We start from the raw sequence: 17,103 nt of genomic DNA on the forward strand, positions 1-17,103 counted from the left end.
CACTGAGCTTCCCACTGCAACTTATGCTTCATGTCCATGTGCCGGTTCATGCATGAAGTACTCAAACTATGTATTTTTTGGCCTCTACTTAGCTTTTGCTGACAAATGTTACAGATAACACGAGTTGAGTCATCTTTATCGATCTGAAAAAATGCCCAGGCTATGCAAGGCTTAGCACCCATGCGACCTGAAGAGCCACCACGACTTGTGGTGAGAGGCAGAGTTGTGTTTGAGGATGCAGTTGTTGACGTGCTTCCAGTACTACGTCTCTGTCCAGGAAGGCGCAACCTGACCTCGTCGTCACTAGCATCTTCCTCCACCTCCTCTGCTGACCTCATCTCTTGGCTAACTGTGGGTTGACAGAAAGTGGGATCTCCAACCTCATCATCATCACCCTGTGCGTTATCACACCCGTCGTCCTCAGAGCCAACCTGTTCCTGCCCTGACAAAAAACTAAAGTTGTCGCTCCAATCAGGTATTTGAGTCTTATCATCGTCTTCTTCATTGTCTCCACCAACAGGAGTTACAGTTTGGGAATGAGGGTCTACATTATGGTCAGAACCTTCTGCGTCTGGTCCTGGATCCGACTCATAAAGATTCTGGGCATCAGTGCAGATCATTTCCTCGTCTGGATTCACAGAAGCGCTGGAGTCGACCTCTGATTCCCAGGCTATAGTATGAGTAAACAGCTCTGCAGACTCAACCATCTGTTCTACCTCATACTCAGACGGGCAGCTGGAGATTTGGGAGCTGTGAGGAAGCAAGTGCGATTGGGGTGACATCTTTGAGGACTGGAGTATTTGTGATGTTGAAGTTGATGTGGAGGAGAGCCCACTTAAAGGAGCACTTGATATCCGTTGAAGCACCTGCTGTTTTTGTGCCTCATCTGGAATTTGTAGCGATTGGCGTGGAGGTAAGAAAGGGATCTTATTACATTGTCCGCTAAAAGAAGTAGACATTTTAGTTTGGCTGGAAGATGGTCTTTCTTCTGCAGATGTTACTGTTGCTTTAACACCTACCCCACGGACACAACCTTTTTTCCCCTTCCCAACACGCCTATTCCCCTTTCCACCAGCAGCAGGCCTTTTTCCACTCATTTTGGTGGTTAACTAATTCACAACTCTGGAGTTGTTTGCACAAAAAAACAATGGATGGGAACCGAGCAGAGCTAAGTGGCCAAACTGTGGTATTAGGCCAAAACTATTGGCTGGGTTAGATGCAGAAAAAAATTATATTCAATTTGCAACCTGATGGAGGTCAGTATAGATGGACTAATAGAACAAGTCCCACACACAGCTAGAAGCCCAAATATTTTTTCAGAGGTAGATGCAGAAAATTTTTTTATTCAGTTTGCAACCTGATGGAGGTCTGTAAAGATGGATTAATAGAACAAGTCCCACACACAGCTACAAGCCCAATATTTTTTCAGAGGTAGATGCAGAAAAAAAATATATTCAGTTTGCAACCTGATGGAGGTCAGTATAGATGGACTAATAGAGAAAGTCCCACACATTGCTAGAAGGCCAAATATTTTTTCAGAGCTAGATGCAGAAAAAAATTATATTCAGTTTGCAACCTGATGGAGGTCTGTATAGATGGATTAATAGAACAAGTCCCACACACAGCTAGAAGCCCAAATATTTTTTCAGATGTAGATGCAGATAAAAATTATTTTTAATTTGCAACCTGATGGAGGTCAGTATAGATGGACTAATAGAGAAAGTCTCACACACTGCTAGAATGCCAAATATTTTTTCAGAGCTAGATGCAGATAAAAATTATATTCAATTTGCAACCTGATGGAGGTCAGTATAGATGGACTAATAGAACAAGTCCCACACACAGCTAGAAGCCCAAATATTTTTTCAGAGGTACTGTAGATGCAGATAAAAATTATTTTTAATTTGCAACCTGATGGAGGTCAGTATAGATGGACTAATAGAGAAAGTCCCACACACTGCTAGAAGGCCAAATATTTTTTCAGAGCTAGATGCAGAAAAAAATTATATTCAATTTGCAACCTGATGGAGGTCAGTATAGATGGACTAATAGAGAAAGTCCCACACACTGCTAGAAGGCCACATATTTTTTCAGAGGTAGATGCAGAAAAAAATATATTCAGTTTGCAACCTAAAGGAGGTGTGTATAGATGGATTAATAGAACAAGTCCCACACACAGCTAGAAGCCCAATATTTTTTCTGAGGTAGATGCAGAAAAAAATATATTCAGTTTGCAACCTGATGGAGGTCAGTATAGATGGACTAATACAACAAGTCCCACACACAGCTAGAGGCCCAATATTTTTTCAGAGGTGGATGCAGAAAAAAATATATTCAGTTTGCAACCTGATGGAGGTCAGTATAGATGGACTAATACAACAAGTCCCACACACAGCTAGAAGCCCAATATTTTTTCAGAGCTAGATGCAGAAAAAAATTATATTCAATTTGCAACCTGATGGAGGTCAGTATAGATGGACTAATAGAATGATGCTATGCCCAAAAGATTTTACTTCACTAGGTGCAGTAAAAAAATTGGTATTCTATACACAGGTGGTATATCTTGCAACACAGATAGGTTACTTCACTGACTAACACACTCTGCAATAGGCCAAAAAGGATTAGCTTTGCTAGATTCAGCCAAATGCTGTGAAAAAAACTTGCACAGCACTGGCACAGACCTGCCTGGCAAAAACTGATAGGAACTGATGTAACCTAGTCCTGAAAAGGACTCCAATTACAATTAGTCTTTACTCCCACAATCTATCTATTTAAGAGCACAGACCTGCCTGATAAAAGTCGTAGAAAATGCTGTAACCTAGTCCTTAAAAGGACTGCAATCACAACAATTCCCTACTCCCAAGCTATCTGTAGATTTGTGCGAAAATTGGCTTGAAATTAACAAGGTATAGCGCACACAGCAACAGCGGTGCCGTCTAACACGCAGCTGCAGCAGTGAGAAAATGGTGGCGACGGGGAAAATGGCTTGGTCTTATAGGGCAAGGACATGTGACATACACTGCCAATGACACATGCCCTTGCTTGTGTGAAAAAAAGCACTTCGCTCCGTGTGTGCGCTGCTGATAGGCTGACAGATTGCACCTCCCCACTGTAAATGCGGGAAAGAGAAAAAAAAATGGAGATCTTCATTGTTCCTGCAGAGATCCATCCTCTGCCCCTCCCCCCACCCCGCTGTACACTCAAACTGCGTATTAACATTAATTTTCATCATTACTGAGAAAAAATCCGGTTATGATTTTGGTGCACGAACAGTTATCGAACATAACCTCGAACAGCCGAATTTTTCTCAAATTGTTCGTGTTCGCTGAACGGCTCGAACACCGCCCAAAACAGCTCGAATTTGAGATTGGCGAACAGTTCGAGTAGAAAAACGCTCATCTCTAGTGGTTAGCACTGAAGCCTTGCAGCGCTGGGATCCTGCGTTCAAATCCCAGCAAGGACAACATCTGCAAGGACTTTGTATGTTCTCCCCGTGTTTGATTGTGTTTCCTCCTCAGTAAAAAAGCAGCCATAGAGTGTCCGGGAACCTTCCCACACACTTTTCTTAGCCAGGATGCTTCTCGGCAGGGTTGGATGGTCCCACCAGAGAATCGTCTGGTGTGCCTTGGCTTCTACCTCAGTAGAGTTCATGATAGCGCTAACTTTGCAGCTGCTATGGGGCTCTTGAGCGGGTTAGAAAGGTTAGACCTCAGAATCAAATCCTCTGGTGGGCACAATGTTTTTCAATCTGAAACAGCTTCTCAGTGGGAGTTGTATTTCACCACAGCCATATTCTTTAGCTCAGTGAAAGGACTGGCATAGAGGGAAACCGTTTCTACCCCGGCTGTCATTTCTCCATCACCAGGTTCCGCCCATTGTCACACACGACCGTGCCTGTCTGTATGTTCAGCGGTGAGAGCCACAGATCAGGCTGCTGTGTTACAGCTTTCAACAACTCTGCAGCGCTGGGCGGTTTGTCAATTAAGCATTAAGCATGTTATCTTAAGCACAGCCTGTTGCTGCTTGGCCAAGGCAGTGCTGCAGTGCTATCAGCTTTTGACTGATGTGGTCATTTCGGAGATGGAGGAGGAAGTGCATGAGCTGAACAATGTGATTACATTGAGGATAAATTGGTGACGCTGTTTTTTATACTACAGAAAGATCCTATTGTTTTGTTTGTTTTTTTACGTTATTTTTTAAGACAACTGCATTCACCGGAAAATGTCATTTTAACATTTTACAACCTTATCTGGCAATGTGGTGTGTGACACATCATCAGACACATCCATTTTTATTTATGATGGAGGGACTCTGAAAGTCATAAAGCCTATTTTTACAGGGACATCAGACGGCCCTTACTATTCTAAAAAGGCCAGCAGTCGGCCCTAGCTATTGTTAGAGAGCCATCAGCCGGCTATGCTTTGTTGTTCCCATTATTATCAAGTGGGTCTCCTATACTGTTATTGCATATCCAGTGACTGCAAGGGCTTCCAAAAATTTGGACGCAACCCAATACCCCTTTGAAGACACATAAAGGAGGTTCTCATTAAAAAAAAATGTTCCCATTATAAAGGAGCGGGACTCCTATAGTGGTAATGCCCAAGCTGTGACTGCAAGGGCTGCCAAAATTTGGGAAAAACCCCACTAAGAATTTAAAGACACTTAGAGCAGGGCCACAGTAACAAGGTACGACATATTCCCATTAGAAGGGAGAGGGTTTGCTATACAGTTATAGGGTACGCAATGAGTCCAACAGCTGACCAATTTTAGGAAAAACCCCACTAAGAATTTAAAGACACACAGAGCAGGGCCACAGTAACAAGGTACGACATGTTCCCATTAGAAAGGAGAGGGTCTGCTATACAGTTATAGGGTATGCAGTGAGTCCAATGGCTGACCAATTTTAGGAAAAACACCATTAAGAATTTAAAGACATATGGAGCAGGGCCACAGTAACAAGGTACGACATGTTCCCATTAGAAAGGAGAGGGTCTGCAATACAGTTATAGGGTATCCAGTGAGTCTAACGGCTGACCAATTTTAGGAAAAACCCCACTAAAAATTTAAAGACACACGGAGCAGGGCCACAGTAACGACAAATTCCCATTAGAAAGCAGAGAGTCTCCCATAGTGTTGGCCTATGCAGTGAATGCAAGGGCTGCCAAAAATTTGGAGGCACTTCAATGCCCCTTGGAAGAGACGTGGAGGAGGGCCTCATAAAAAATGTTCCCATTATAAAGGATATTCTTGTAATGTCCAAGCACTAAGTGTATGGGCTGACAAACATTTACCCCTGGGGGGTATACATGAACATACTGTATAAAAAAAATTTTTTACGGGCATCATAAACACCCTTTAAAAAATTATGTGGGTGTTGCATCACGGACCACGGTCACCCTGGTGATATGGTGGTGGAGGATGAGGAGAAGGAGGAGGACAAGAGCAAATAGCCAAAATCAGGAAGTGTATACCCATGTGTGGGTGTGATAAGGTGCATGGGAATACACCTCCCAAGAAAAGACACTGAATTTGAGTTTATGTTATGCTGCTATCATTCGGTGGTGTTGAGAAGTCTGGCCCAATCCAGCCCTTGTTCATTTTTATAAGAGTCAGCCTGTCAGCATTTTCAGTTGACAAGGGGATGCGCTTATCAGTTATAATTCCACCGGCGGCACTAAAAACCCGCTCTGATAAAACGCTGGCGGCAGGGCAGGCCAGGACCTCCAAGGCATAGAGAGCCAGTTCATTCCACGTATCCAGCTTGGATACCCAATAATTATAAGGCACAGAGGAATCAGGGAGGACATTGGTATGGTCGGCAAGGTACTCCCTCAGCATCTTCCCAAACTTTGCACTCCTTGTGAGAGTACCCTGAGCCTCAAGGCCTGTGCGATAGGAGGGTCTGAGAAAACTCTCCCAGAACTTTGACAGTGTTCCCCTGCCTCTGCTGGATTGAAGTTGTGTCTCTCTCGCCTGTACTCCTTGGTTGTCCAACAAAGTGTGCCCTCTGGCACCATCGTTTTCAATTTTTTTAATAGTTCCATAACAAGGGCCTTCTGGTACTGCCCCATTTTTGTAGACCTGTCCGCCTCAGGAATAAGAGATATAAAGTTCTCCTTGTAGCGTGCGTCTAGAAGTGTCACCAACCAGTAATGACTGTCACCCAAAATTTTCAGAAAGCGAGGGTCATGGGAAAGGCAACGTAACATAAACTCAGCCATGAGTGCCAGACTACTAACAGGTAAGACTTCCGTGTCCTCACCAAGAGGATGACTGACCATGCTCTCCTCCTCCTCCTCCTCTCTGTCCTCTGGCCATACACGCTGAACAGATGGTATGACAGCTGTGCAGGTAGTACCGTCTATAGTGCATGAAACTAGCTCCTGTCCTTCTTCCTCCTCCTCCTCTTCCTCATTGTCACCCAATACATGTTGGGATGAGATGAGGCTTGGCTGTGTGCAATCACCCTGTATGGTTCCTTGCTCCATCTCATCGTGCTCCACCTGCAATGCATCCTCTTTGATTGTGAGCAGAGAGCATTTCAGAAGACAGAGAAGCAGGATGGTGACGCTAGTTATGGCTTCATCGCCGCTCACCATCTTGGTGGACTCCTCAAAGTTTTGGTCTGACATCCATGTCCACTCCTGAGGTCTTATATGTGGAGTCTGAACTGAATACCGACGGCCTTGTTGATGCTGGTACTCAACAATTGCCCTCTTCTGCTCATAAATCCTTCCCAACATCTGCAGTGTAGAGTTCCAATGCGTGGGGACATCACACGTCTGTGAGCTGGAAGCTGCAAACGCTGCTGAAACACTGCAAGGGCGACGGAAGCTGTAGCTGACTTTCTAAAATGGGCACACAGGCAGCGTACTTTAACAAGCAGATCCGGCAGCTCCGGGTAGGATGTGAGAAACCGCTGAACCACGAGGTTAATCACATGGGCCAGGCATGGTACGTGTGTGAGCTCGCCTCGCCTCAGAGTCGCCACCAGGTTCCGGCCATTGTCACACACGACCATGCCTGGCTGTAGGTTCAGTGGTGTGAGCCACAGTTCTGCCTGCTCTTTCAGAGCTGTCCACAACTGTTCAGCATTGTGCGGTTTTTCACCTAAGCATATTAGCTTCAGCACAGCTTGTTGCCGCTTGGCCGAGGCCGTGCTGAAATGCTTCCAGCTTGTGACTGATGTGGTTATTTCTGAGATGGAGGCTGAAGAGGAGGAGGAGGCTGAGGAGGATGAGGTGCAGGAGCTGTAGACCGTGGGGGCAACCCTGATTGACCTAGGGCCCGCAATTATTGGCGTTAGAAGGACGTGTTCCGTCCCAAGGTCCGACTGGGTTCCGGCTTCCACTATGTTAACCCAGTGTGCCGTCAGCGAGATGTACCATCCCTGCCCACAAGCACTTGTCCACGTGTCCGTGGTTAGGTGGACTTTTCCGGTAACTGCGTTGTTGTGAGCACGGCTAATGTTTTGGGACTCGTGCTTGTGTAATGCGGGGACGGCACACCGGGAGAAGTAGTGGCGGCTGGAGACCGAGTACCGAGGGACGGCCTCCGCCATCAGGTTTCGGAATGCTTCCATCTCCACGAGACTAAATGGCAACATTTCGAGCACAAGCAGTCATGAAATGTGAGAATTTAGTAGTGTGGCCTGTTGGTCGTTGGCTGCATATTTGCGCTTGTGTTCCAAGGACCGGGGTATGGACAACTGAACGCTGCGTTGGGACAAGGACATGGACGTGCTTCGTGATGCTGCTACTTGAGAGTGTGAAACGACAGGTGCAGGGCAGGAGGCATCTTCACATGCACCATGGACAGGGGATTGCCTTGCATGCACAACAGCGGAAGAAGCAATGGTGCCACCCACAAACACTGTTCCTGGAACCTGGGGTTTGGCCCACAAAGCCAGGTGCTTTGCTGCCATGTGCCTGATCATGCTGGTGGTGGTCAGGCTGGTCGTTTTGCCACCTCTGCTGATGCTGGCCTGGCAGGTGGTGCAAATGGCCTTTTTGGGGTTATCGACAGAGTCTTTAAAAAACAACCAGACTCGGGAAGACCTAACAGTTGTACTGGCAACTTCCTTTATGCTGGTGTTATGGGGAACGGTTGCCTGCCTTCTGTCTGCGGCCACCACACTGCTTCTTCCTGCCTTTTGGGGTGCTCTGCCTCCCTCTCCCTGTGTGCTGCTGTCCTCACTCTGCATGTCCTCCAGCCAGGTTGGGTCAGTTACTATATCATCCACCACCTCGTCTTCCACTTCCGCACCCTGGTCCTCCTCCTGACTTTCTGGCAATTGTGTCTCATCATCGTACACCTCTTGTGACACTTTCCCACGGTCGCCTTCGTGTGACCGTGGCTGCTCAAATATTTGGGCATCGCTACACGCGATCTCCTCTTGCCCCGCTTCAAGTGGACCGGGCGAGAGGCCCGAATCTATAAATGGAAAAGTGAACAGCTCTTCGGAGTGTCCAAGTGTGGGATCAGTTGTCTCTGGGTACTCGGCATGGTGGGAGGAAGGAGGATCAGGGTGAGGAATATGCGGTCCAGACTCACGGCTACTGAGACTTGACCATGTGGAAGACAGGGTGGTGGCTAAGTGACTGGAAGCATTATCCGCTATCCAACCAACAACCTTTTGACACTGCTCTGGGTTCAATAGTGGTGTACTGCGGTCCCCAAGAAATTGGGACAGGAAGGTCAGGCGAGAAGATGTGGGTGTTTGTTGTGGCACAATTTTGGCTTGCCCACAGCCTTTTCCTTGGCCTCTGCATGCACCATTACCATCACATCCTGTTCCCCGTCCCTTGCTACGTGCCTTGCCCATTTTAAATGGAGGACAGTATCTTCCACGCTCACTACAAATGACTGAGTTTGGAGCAAACTTATAAGTGATCCGTGTGATAGAGAAAACAGAGTTTTAAATACCTGACCTGTAGGTAAGTAGTTTGAGCAGCAAACTGCGGTGAATTGCTTCAATGACACACTAAAGGAAATTTTCAATGGAGCCCAGAAATGGCAGTATTTTCTGACAACGTATATGTGATCCGTTTGACGGAGAAAACACAGTTTTTAACAGGTGGATTTCTAGCGCTGTAATATGGAAAGGACCTGGCTGTATTCTGCAGTGACAACAAGCAAATGGCGCAGAAAAAAAAATGGTGTTCTCTGGATTGCTTTTTAAGCAAATAATGAGGATTAAGATCCAAAGAAAAGTATTCCTGGCCCCTTATACCTGGGCCTTTATCTGACAGCAGCAGAAGGCAGAATTGTAACGGAGCCTCTTGCGCTATATACACTGAAGTCTGCTATATACACTGCCTGCCTATACACCCTGCCTGCCTGATATCTCTGCAGATGGATTAATCCTCAGAAGGACTGTTTATTAAGACGGATATGTGTAATGTACGTTTTTTCTCCCTACACTACCTAATACACAAGCAAATCTGTCCCTGACGCAGCAGCACCTCTCCCAAAACAAGCAAATGACGCAGAAAAACGGTGTTCTCTGGATTGCTTTTTAAGCAAATAATGAGGATTAAGATCCAAAGAAAAGTATTCCTGGCCCCTGAGACCTGGGCCTTTGTATAGAAATATCTAACAGCAGCAGAAGGCAGAATTGGAATGGAGCCTCTTGTGCTATATGCACTGCAGTCTGCTATATACACCGCTTGCCTATACACCCTGCCTGCCTGATATCTCTGCAGATGGATTAGTCTTCAGAAGGACTGTTTGTTAAGATGGATATGTGTAATGTACGGTTTTTCTCCATACACTACCTAATACACAATCAAATCTCTCCCTGACACAGCAGCAGCTCTCCCTACACTGTCTGATTCTGAGTGACTGTGACGAGCATGGCGGCACAAGGTCTGATATAGACCTGATGACGCTGTGCGGCCAGCCAATCACTGTAATGCCCACAACCAACATGGCTACGGCATTACAGTGCATGGCAGGCAATCCCTGCATCTTCATTGGCTCTCTAAAGAGCGCCAAACATGCAGGGAGGGGACCCGAGTTGTAGCCCGAGCAACCCGGAAATACTCGGCGAGCGCCGAGCACCTCGAGCTCGAGCAGTGAGATGCTCGGGCGATCACCGAGCAGTAGCGAGCATGCTCTCTCATCACTAGTGATCATCCAATTGCTTAAACTATATACTGCTATACTACAGTACTGCAATATAAATATATATTAAAACTGCAGTTCTCCTACAAAGTTCAGCCTATGACCACGGCCCCAATATCAGTATTTGGTCAGTATTCGGTCAGTATTTTTTTTCTCAGGAGTGGGAGCCAAAACCAGGTGAGGAACAATCAGAGAAAAGGTATAATAGAAACAAGTGCACCAATCCTGCATTCATCACCCACTCCTGGTTTTGGCTCCCACTCCTGAGAAAAAATACTGACTGAATACTGATAGTGGGATCATGGCCTATGGCTGAGCTTTACAGGAATACTAGGATGGCAGCACTAAGGACCTTTTGCAGGGCCCTAGCAGGTTTGTTAACCATTTGGTGCCTGACTACTGTGTCATGGGCAGACTAATGGAAGCAGTGAAGTCAATTAAATGCCACTTTAAGAGATTGACAGCAGCATCTACACAGTTAACAGCAGCAATTAAGCTCAGTTCCAGCCACTGCTGTAACACACAGAACATATACAGCATTAGAGATGAGTGGATCTGGAAAGATTTGAATTCGCTAAATTACTTGGAATTTATCAGGAAATTCAATTGGCAGCAAAGTTATTTGCTACATATCGAATATTCTTTTTTATGCTCTTGGTCTTCCCAGAACATAATATAATAAAAAATGCATATTCATCTCACTGTTCACCTGTCCAACTGCTCCTGCAGCTGTCTGTCTGCTATTTGTTCCTCTTTACACCTAATATCCGGCCTCCCCATTCTAGGCAAGGACTTCCGGATGCAACAAGTTCTCGAATGGACTGGCCATCAGGTAGAGAGCAGAGGGTGATGGCTAGACAGGTGAGCGCTAAGGTTAGTATTAGTTGGAGTTATTTTAGACTTTTGCTAGCCTTCTAGAGGAAGCTAGTTAGCTGCCATTCTGCTGATTTCACGTAAAGTGAATTTAAAAAGTCCATATGCTAAAATACAGATTTTTTAAAAAATTTTGAAAAAAATCAATTTCACTAGAATATATTTTCTCATCTCTAGCCAGCATCTACCATGTGTGGATGGAGCTCCCTCTACACATGCGGACGCCAGTGAAGGATGTACAGTTAAACCCATATGTGCAAAAAGGTTTCTCTTTTGAAACACCCATTTTAATATTTATCACTTATCTGGTGTAAAGCAGTGGAAATCTAATTGCTGAGATACCAAAATCTCCCATTATTTCTCCAGACCATGGTGGGTAAGAAGTAAAGGGTGATTCACTCACTACTTTACTTGGAAAAATTCTAACTTCTAAAAGAGACGGTTTATTGTCCTGATATTCCAACTGTACATACCTTGGTTCATGAGAAACTAATGTTTTAAAGCATGTGTTGAAAATGTCCCCCATTCTCATCCAAGTACGACTGCACGCGCCATTCCATATTGTTGAATGTATTCCGCAGGACATCTGGGATCATAGCCTGAATTTGTCTGTGTATGTTCACTCTAAGTGCCTATAATCTCCATGGCTTCTTACTGTACATCCGATCTTTCAATTTGCCCCAAAGGAAAAAATCTAGCGGTGTTAAATCAGGCGATCTTGGTGGCCACAGTCCCTTGGTGATTACTCTCTCATTTTTCTGGATAAAGCGGCATCTCGTGAAATGTGTGCGGAATGTCAGCTGCCCAACTACGGGTGTTTTGTGAATTGACGTAGCCACATTGGTGAAACCAGGCTTCTTTAGTCAACCATGTATAGTCCAATATTTTTCCTATTTCAGCAATGAAGTTCTGGAACCACTGACCATAACAAATTCTTTTCTCTTTATCAAGCCCTTTCAGTTCCTGAATGACAATGACTCTATAGGGGCGAACATGACCTTTCTAGTTGACATACCTGTCTCACAATAAAAACAGGCTCCTCTAAACTGTTTCTGTACATTGTTAATAAGTGAAGAAAAAATTAGGCAGCAGTGAAATGCAAGCACTATACATGAACTTCCGCCTACCGAAAGGCGTGCAGCAAGTCTATCTCATAGTGGAGACAACCGGAGTGGCAATAAGTTGGCCAGACCATTTGGTGCTAGGATGTTTCTTGTCACTGTCGCTGAGGTTCATTGCACTCTCACGTCTCATGAATCAAAGAATGTATACTCCAAATTTCAGTAAGGTTAATGTCTCTTTTAGAAGATACAACAATTTTTCCAGGTAAAGTAGAGAGTGAATCACCCTATAGTATGGAGCAGTAGCAGAGCATGCTGACAGAAGGCTCCATTCTAGTCTATAGGTCATACAGAAACACTCAAATAAGAATATTCAATCAATTTTGCTAAAGTGGAGACATTTGACCCGATTCATTACCTTAGCACCTCTTTTTTGTCTAGTTTTGTGTGTTTTGTGCCTTTTTATTGTGTACACAAAATTCATTATTTTATGTGTGCCTTTTTTGAAGTCTATTTCTTTTTCTACTTTGTGGGTGTTTTATAACTATGGCAATGGGTACACGTCGCTCTAAAAAAGTGCCACAAGTAAAGTCAATAGCAAATCAAAGAAGAAAACATTTGGCACACAAAAAGTCTTTATGCTGATAATAATGTAAATTCAAGTAAATGGTTCATGAGACAAATGTATAACCACCAACGTTTCGGCCGTCCGGCCTTTATCAAGGTCACCTATACTAATATAGAATAAAGAATATATACAAAGTAAGAATGACAAAACAAAAAGGAGTCTCATAATATCACATCGGAAATCATAGAATCATGTCTGGTAGGTAATAATATGTAAATCAACATAATAGTTAATAATTAAGAAGTCGGTTTAGCATAGCAGTATTCCATTCTCAAGTGTATATTCACTAGACAGAGAAGAAAAATAATGAAAAAATTGTTCCATAATATATGGTAAATAAACATATGTAGCGTATTACACTATGAAAAGAAGGCAGCTATAGACATAGGCATTACTGGTCAGCCAGACCACAGGTATCAGAAAAGTAACATATAATGATTTATAATAGAATATGAGATAGCAAGTAAAAGATTGTATATTGACCAGGAACATGTAAAGCAACAGACCAGATCCATGTCCATCAATATATATAGAGAGCCATAGAAGCAAAATATCTCGCCAAAGGTAGGGATAAATTACCTGTCAGGTAAATTCATCTGTGAGAAATCTGTGAAGTCATATGCAAAAGATGTCAATATAAGAGCAGGAATTATCAGCCATAAAATAAGGGAAAAGGGAGAAATTGTTACCTGTATCAGAATGTGACCACGCGTGCAGGCATAGCGTGGGGTCGCATGGCGGTGTGTGTCCGGAATGCAGTAGGCCCGATTTAAACAGCGGAAGTAGGCAGTGGTAAGAGAGATCAGCTGTGCGGTGACGTATTGCATGTGAGTTAGTGCGCATGTGCAAAAAACATTCAGCCAAACTGGCCGGAAAAGCCTGAATGAGAAAAATGACTCATAAAAATGAATCATAGAGAAGGTGCGTGTAGCGCATGCATTGGACTATACTGTGCAGTGTCCGCCCGGCGTGTCTCAGATGTAAACAGGACCAGAGATGTGAATGGAATGAATGCGTGGCTTTACTAAAGACAAGGGATATGTTGAGTAACCGGAATATAATGAAGTATGTATGGTATGGATGGAAATGGTGGAATGTAATAGAATATGATGATGTAATAAATCTGCAAATAGTGAATATGGAAAGATCAACGAATATAATGAATTTGTAAGTGAATATGTAAGAAGAAGATGAAATAAAGGCAATGCAACATAATATATCATAGAATAAAATTATATAAAATTATATAATATAATATAAAATAAGATAAAAATAAGAAATGAAATAGAATAAAATCAGAAAAATGTGAAAGAAAAAAATGAAAAATCAAAATAAAATAGATGAAAAAAGTGAAAATAAGAAAAAACATAAAGAGCAAAAATAATAGAGGAATAATAACAGGGAAAAATGAAAATAAAAAAGAAATTATGTGTAGCATCTGTGTCTCTGCCTCCTGCCGGGCAGAGACGCCGTTCCCCTCACCGCCGCGGTCCAGGTCCGGCGTCTTCCCGCTTCCCCGCTGCTGTGGCACGCACCGCGCGCAGCTTCCCGGGCACTGTGCTTAGGGCGCGTGCGCACGCGCTCCCTCCCTCTTAAAGGGGCTGCGCTCGCCATCCTACAGAGTTTCCAGCCAATGGCCGGAGGCCTTCCCCTATATAAGGCACCTTCTCCAAAATGGAGGTGCCTTTGCAAGGTTGTTGTACCGTGTGCTAACACTTGCTCCAGCCCTCAGGTCCCACTGCCTGTCAGTCCTGCCCGCCAGTCTGTCTGTCAGTCCAGCCCGCCAGCCCACCAGCCTGTCTAACAGTTCTGTCCTCCAGTCTGTCTACAGCCGTGCCCGCTAGCCTGCTTACCCGGAGCACCTGTCTGTTACCAGTCGTGTCCGCCAGCCAGACTACCCAGAGCACCTGCCTGTTACCTGTCGTGCCCGCCAGCCAGCCTGCCCGGAGCACCTGCCTGTTACCTGTCGTGCCTACCAGCCAGCCTACCCAGAGCACCTGCCTGTTACCTGTCGTGCCCGCCAGCCAGCCTACCCGGAGCACCTGCCTGTTACCTGTTATGCCCGCCAGGCAGCCTACCCAGAGCACCTGCCTGTTACCTGTCGTGCCCACCAGCCAGCCAACCCGGAGCACCCATCTGGCTATCTGCCTTCCTGCCATGCTCATCTGCTGTACCGGTCAGTTCCTGTCATCTGACCCGTGGGAGTCACCAGCTCTCACACAAGGTCGGTCCCAGAGTGGCACCTGGTCCACCTGCCCTGTCCCTCCCTGGTTCACGGAGTCAAATAAGCGACCTGGTGACCTTGGTCGGACCGAGTAGGCACTTAGTCATGCCCCTCTGGTCCCTCCTTACACCGAAGCACAGAAGTTCCACCACCCGGACCCATAACAGTGCACAGGCCATGGAACCCGGTGGCCCCCAGGCTCCTTCGCTCTCTGACCTGTACCAGGAGGTCTCACGTCAGAGATCCCAACAGGAGACTATCCTGTCCTATCTGCGGACTGTCAACTCCCACCTGGACACGCTGTCCACCCTGTCTGTGTCCGTCTCTAGCCGAGCGGCACCCGCTCCGGCGGCACCACTACCCACTGGCGCTGGGGCACCCGGCTTTGGACCCCGGCGCTCTGCACCTCCACGTTTTGATGATGACTCCGTCTTATGTCAGGGCTTCTTAAATCAGTGCACCCTGCACTTTGAACTTCTGGCACATCAGTTCTCCTCCGACCGGGCCAAGGTGGCGTTCATCATGTGTCACCTCACCAGGGAGGCATTGGCATGGCTAAACCCTCAGTGGGAATGAGGGGATCCCCTGGTGTCCGATCTTCTGGCTTTTCTCGCTGCCTTCCGGAAAGTCTTCGATGAGCCCGGACGATAATCTTCTACTGCCTCTTCACTTCTCCGTCTCCGCCAAGAGAGTCTCACCATGGGCCAGTATGCCGTACGTTTCCGAACCCTCGCATCTGAGCTTGCCTGGAACAGCGAGGCCCTGGTGTCCACCTTCTGGGAGGGTCTTTCCGGATGGATCAAGGATGAGCAAGCCTGTTGTGACATCCCTTCCACCCTGGATGACCTGGTGTCATTAGCTATCCGGATTGACATCCGTTTTCTGGAGCGTGCTAAGGAGACTACCCGAGAGAGAAGATTTCTGCATCTCGCTCCTGTATTCCAAAGGCCAGCCTCACAACCAGCAATTCCCCGGCCATGTTCGCCTGAGCTTATGCAAATTGACCAAACCAAGATGGTCAAGTCTCGCCTGGAGACGCGTCGAGCCGAGAGGAGTTGCTTCTACTGTGGCAATAAAGAGCATCTGATCCGTTCCTGCCCGGTGAGGTCGGGAAACTCCAGTGTCTAGGACCACTCAGAGAGGTCGTCCTAGGCAAGAGTAAATCCTCTCTATCCTTGACTCTATCTGTTTTTAGTTCCAGTGGTGAGACCCGCTTCTTTGAGACCGCTCAACTGGATTCCGGAGCCGCTAGGAATCTCATTCAACAGGCTGTTGTGGAGCGGTATAAGATTCCTACCGTACATCTGGCTGAGCCATTGGCGGTTGCCTCCATGAATGGGAGGCTTCTTCTGGAGACCATCTTACTCGTCACAGAGCCTGTAACCCTTCAGGTGGGAGTGCTGCACTCGGAGAAGATCTCCTTTCATGTGCTGTCCGGTCTCTCTCACCCCCTCTTGCTCGGTCAACCCTGGTTACAAAGACATGAACCCGTCTTGAATTGGAGATCTGGTGAAGTGCTCCGTTGGGGTCAGGAATGCCATGAATCCTATCTGGTTCCGGTTCGTCCAGCTCGACCCCCCGTCTACTCCGGCTAATCTAACTGGTCTGCCGGCGCCCTACTGGTCCTATGCGGACGTCTTCGACAAAAAGGAAGCAGAGACACTACCATTTCATAGGCCGTATGATTGCCCCATCGACCTGGTACCTGGTGCTTCTCCTCCCCTCGGGCGTATCTACCCCTTGTCGCTGGCTGAGACCCGGGCCATGGCTGAGTATATAGAGGAGAATCTTGCTAGGGGATTTATCCAGAAATCCACCTCTCCGGCTGGAGCAGGATTCTTCTTCGTGAAGAAGAAAGACAGCTCCCCACGTCCCTGTATCGATTACAGGGGTCTTAACCAGATTACCATCAAAAATAAGTACCCCCTGCCTCTCATCTCGGAGCTGTTCGACTGACTTAAATGCGCGAAGATCTTCACCAAGCTTGATCTTCATGGGGCGTACAATTTGGTCCAGATCCGCCAGGGAGACAAGTGGTAGACGGCATTCAACACCCGGGATGGTAACTATGAATACCGCGTGATGCCCTTTGGTCTCTGTAATGCTCCAGCCATCTTCCAGGAGCTGGTTAACAATATCTTCCGTGATCTCCTGTATTCTTTGAGAGAAATGCCTCTTTGAGCAGACCTCCC

Source organism: Phyllobates terribilis, unplaced genomic scaffold (genome assembly GCF_046119375.1).
Source record: "Phyllobates terribilis strain yellow unplaced genomic scaffold, ASM4611937v1 Scaffold_3__8_contigs__length_932513732, whole genome shotgun sequence".
NCBI classification, from domain to species: Eukaryota; Metazoa; Chordata; class Amphibia; order Anura; family Dendrobatidae; genus Phyllobates; species Phyllobates terribilis.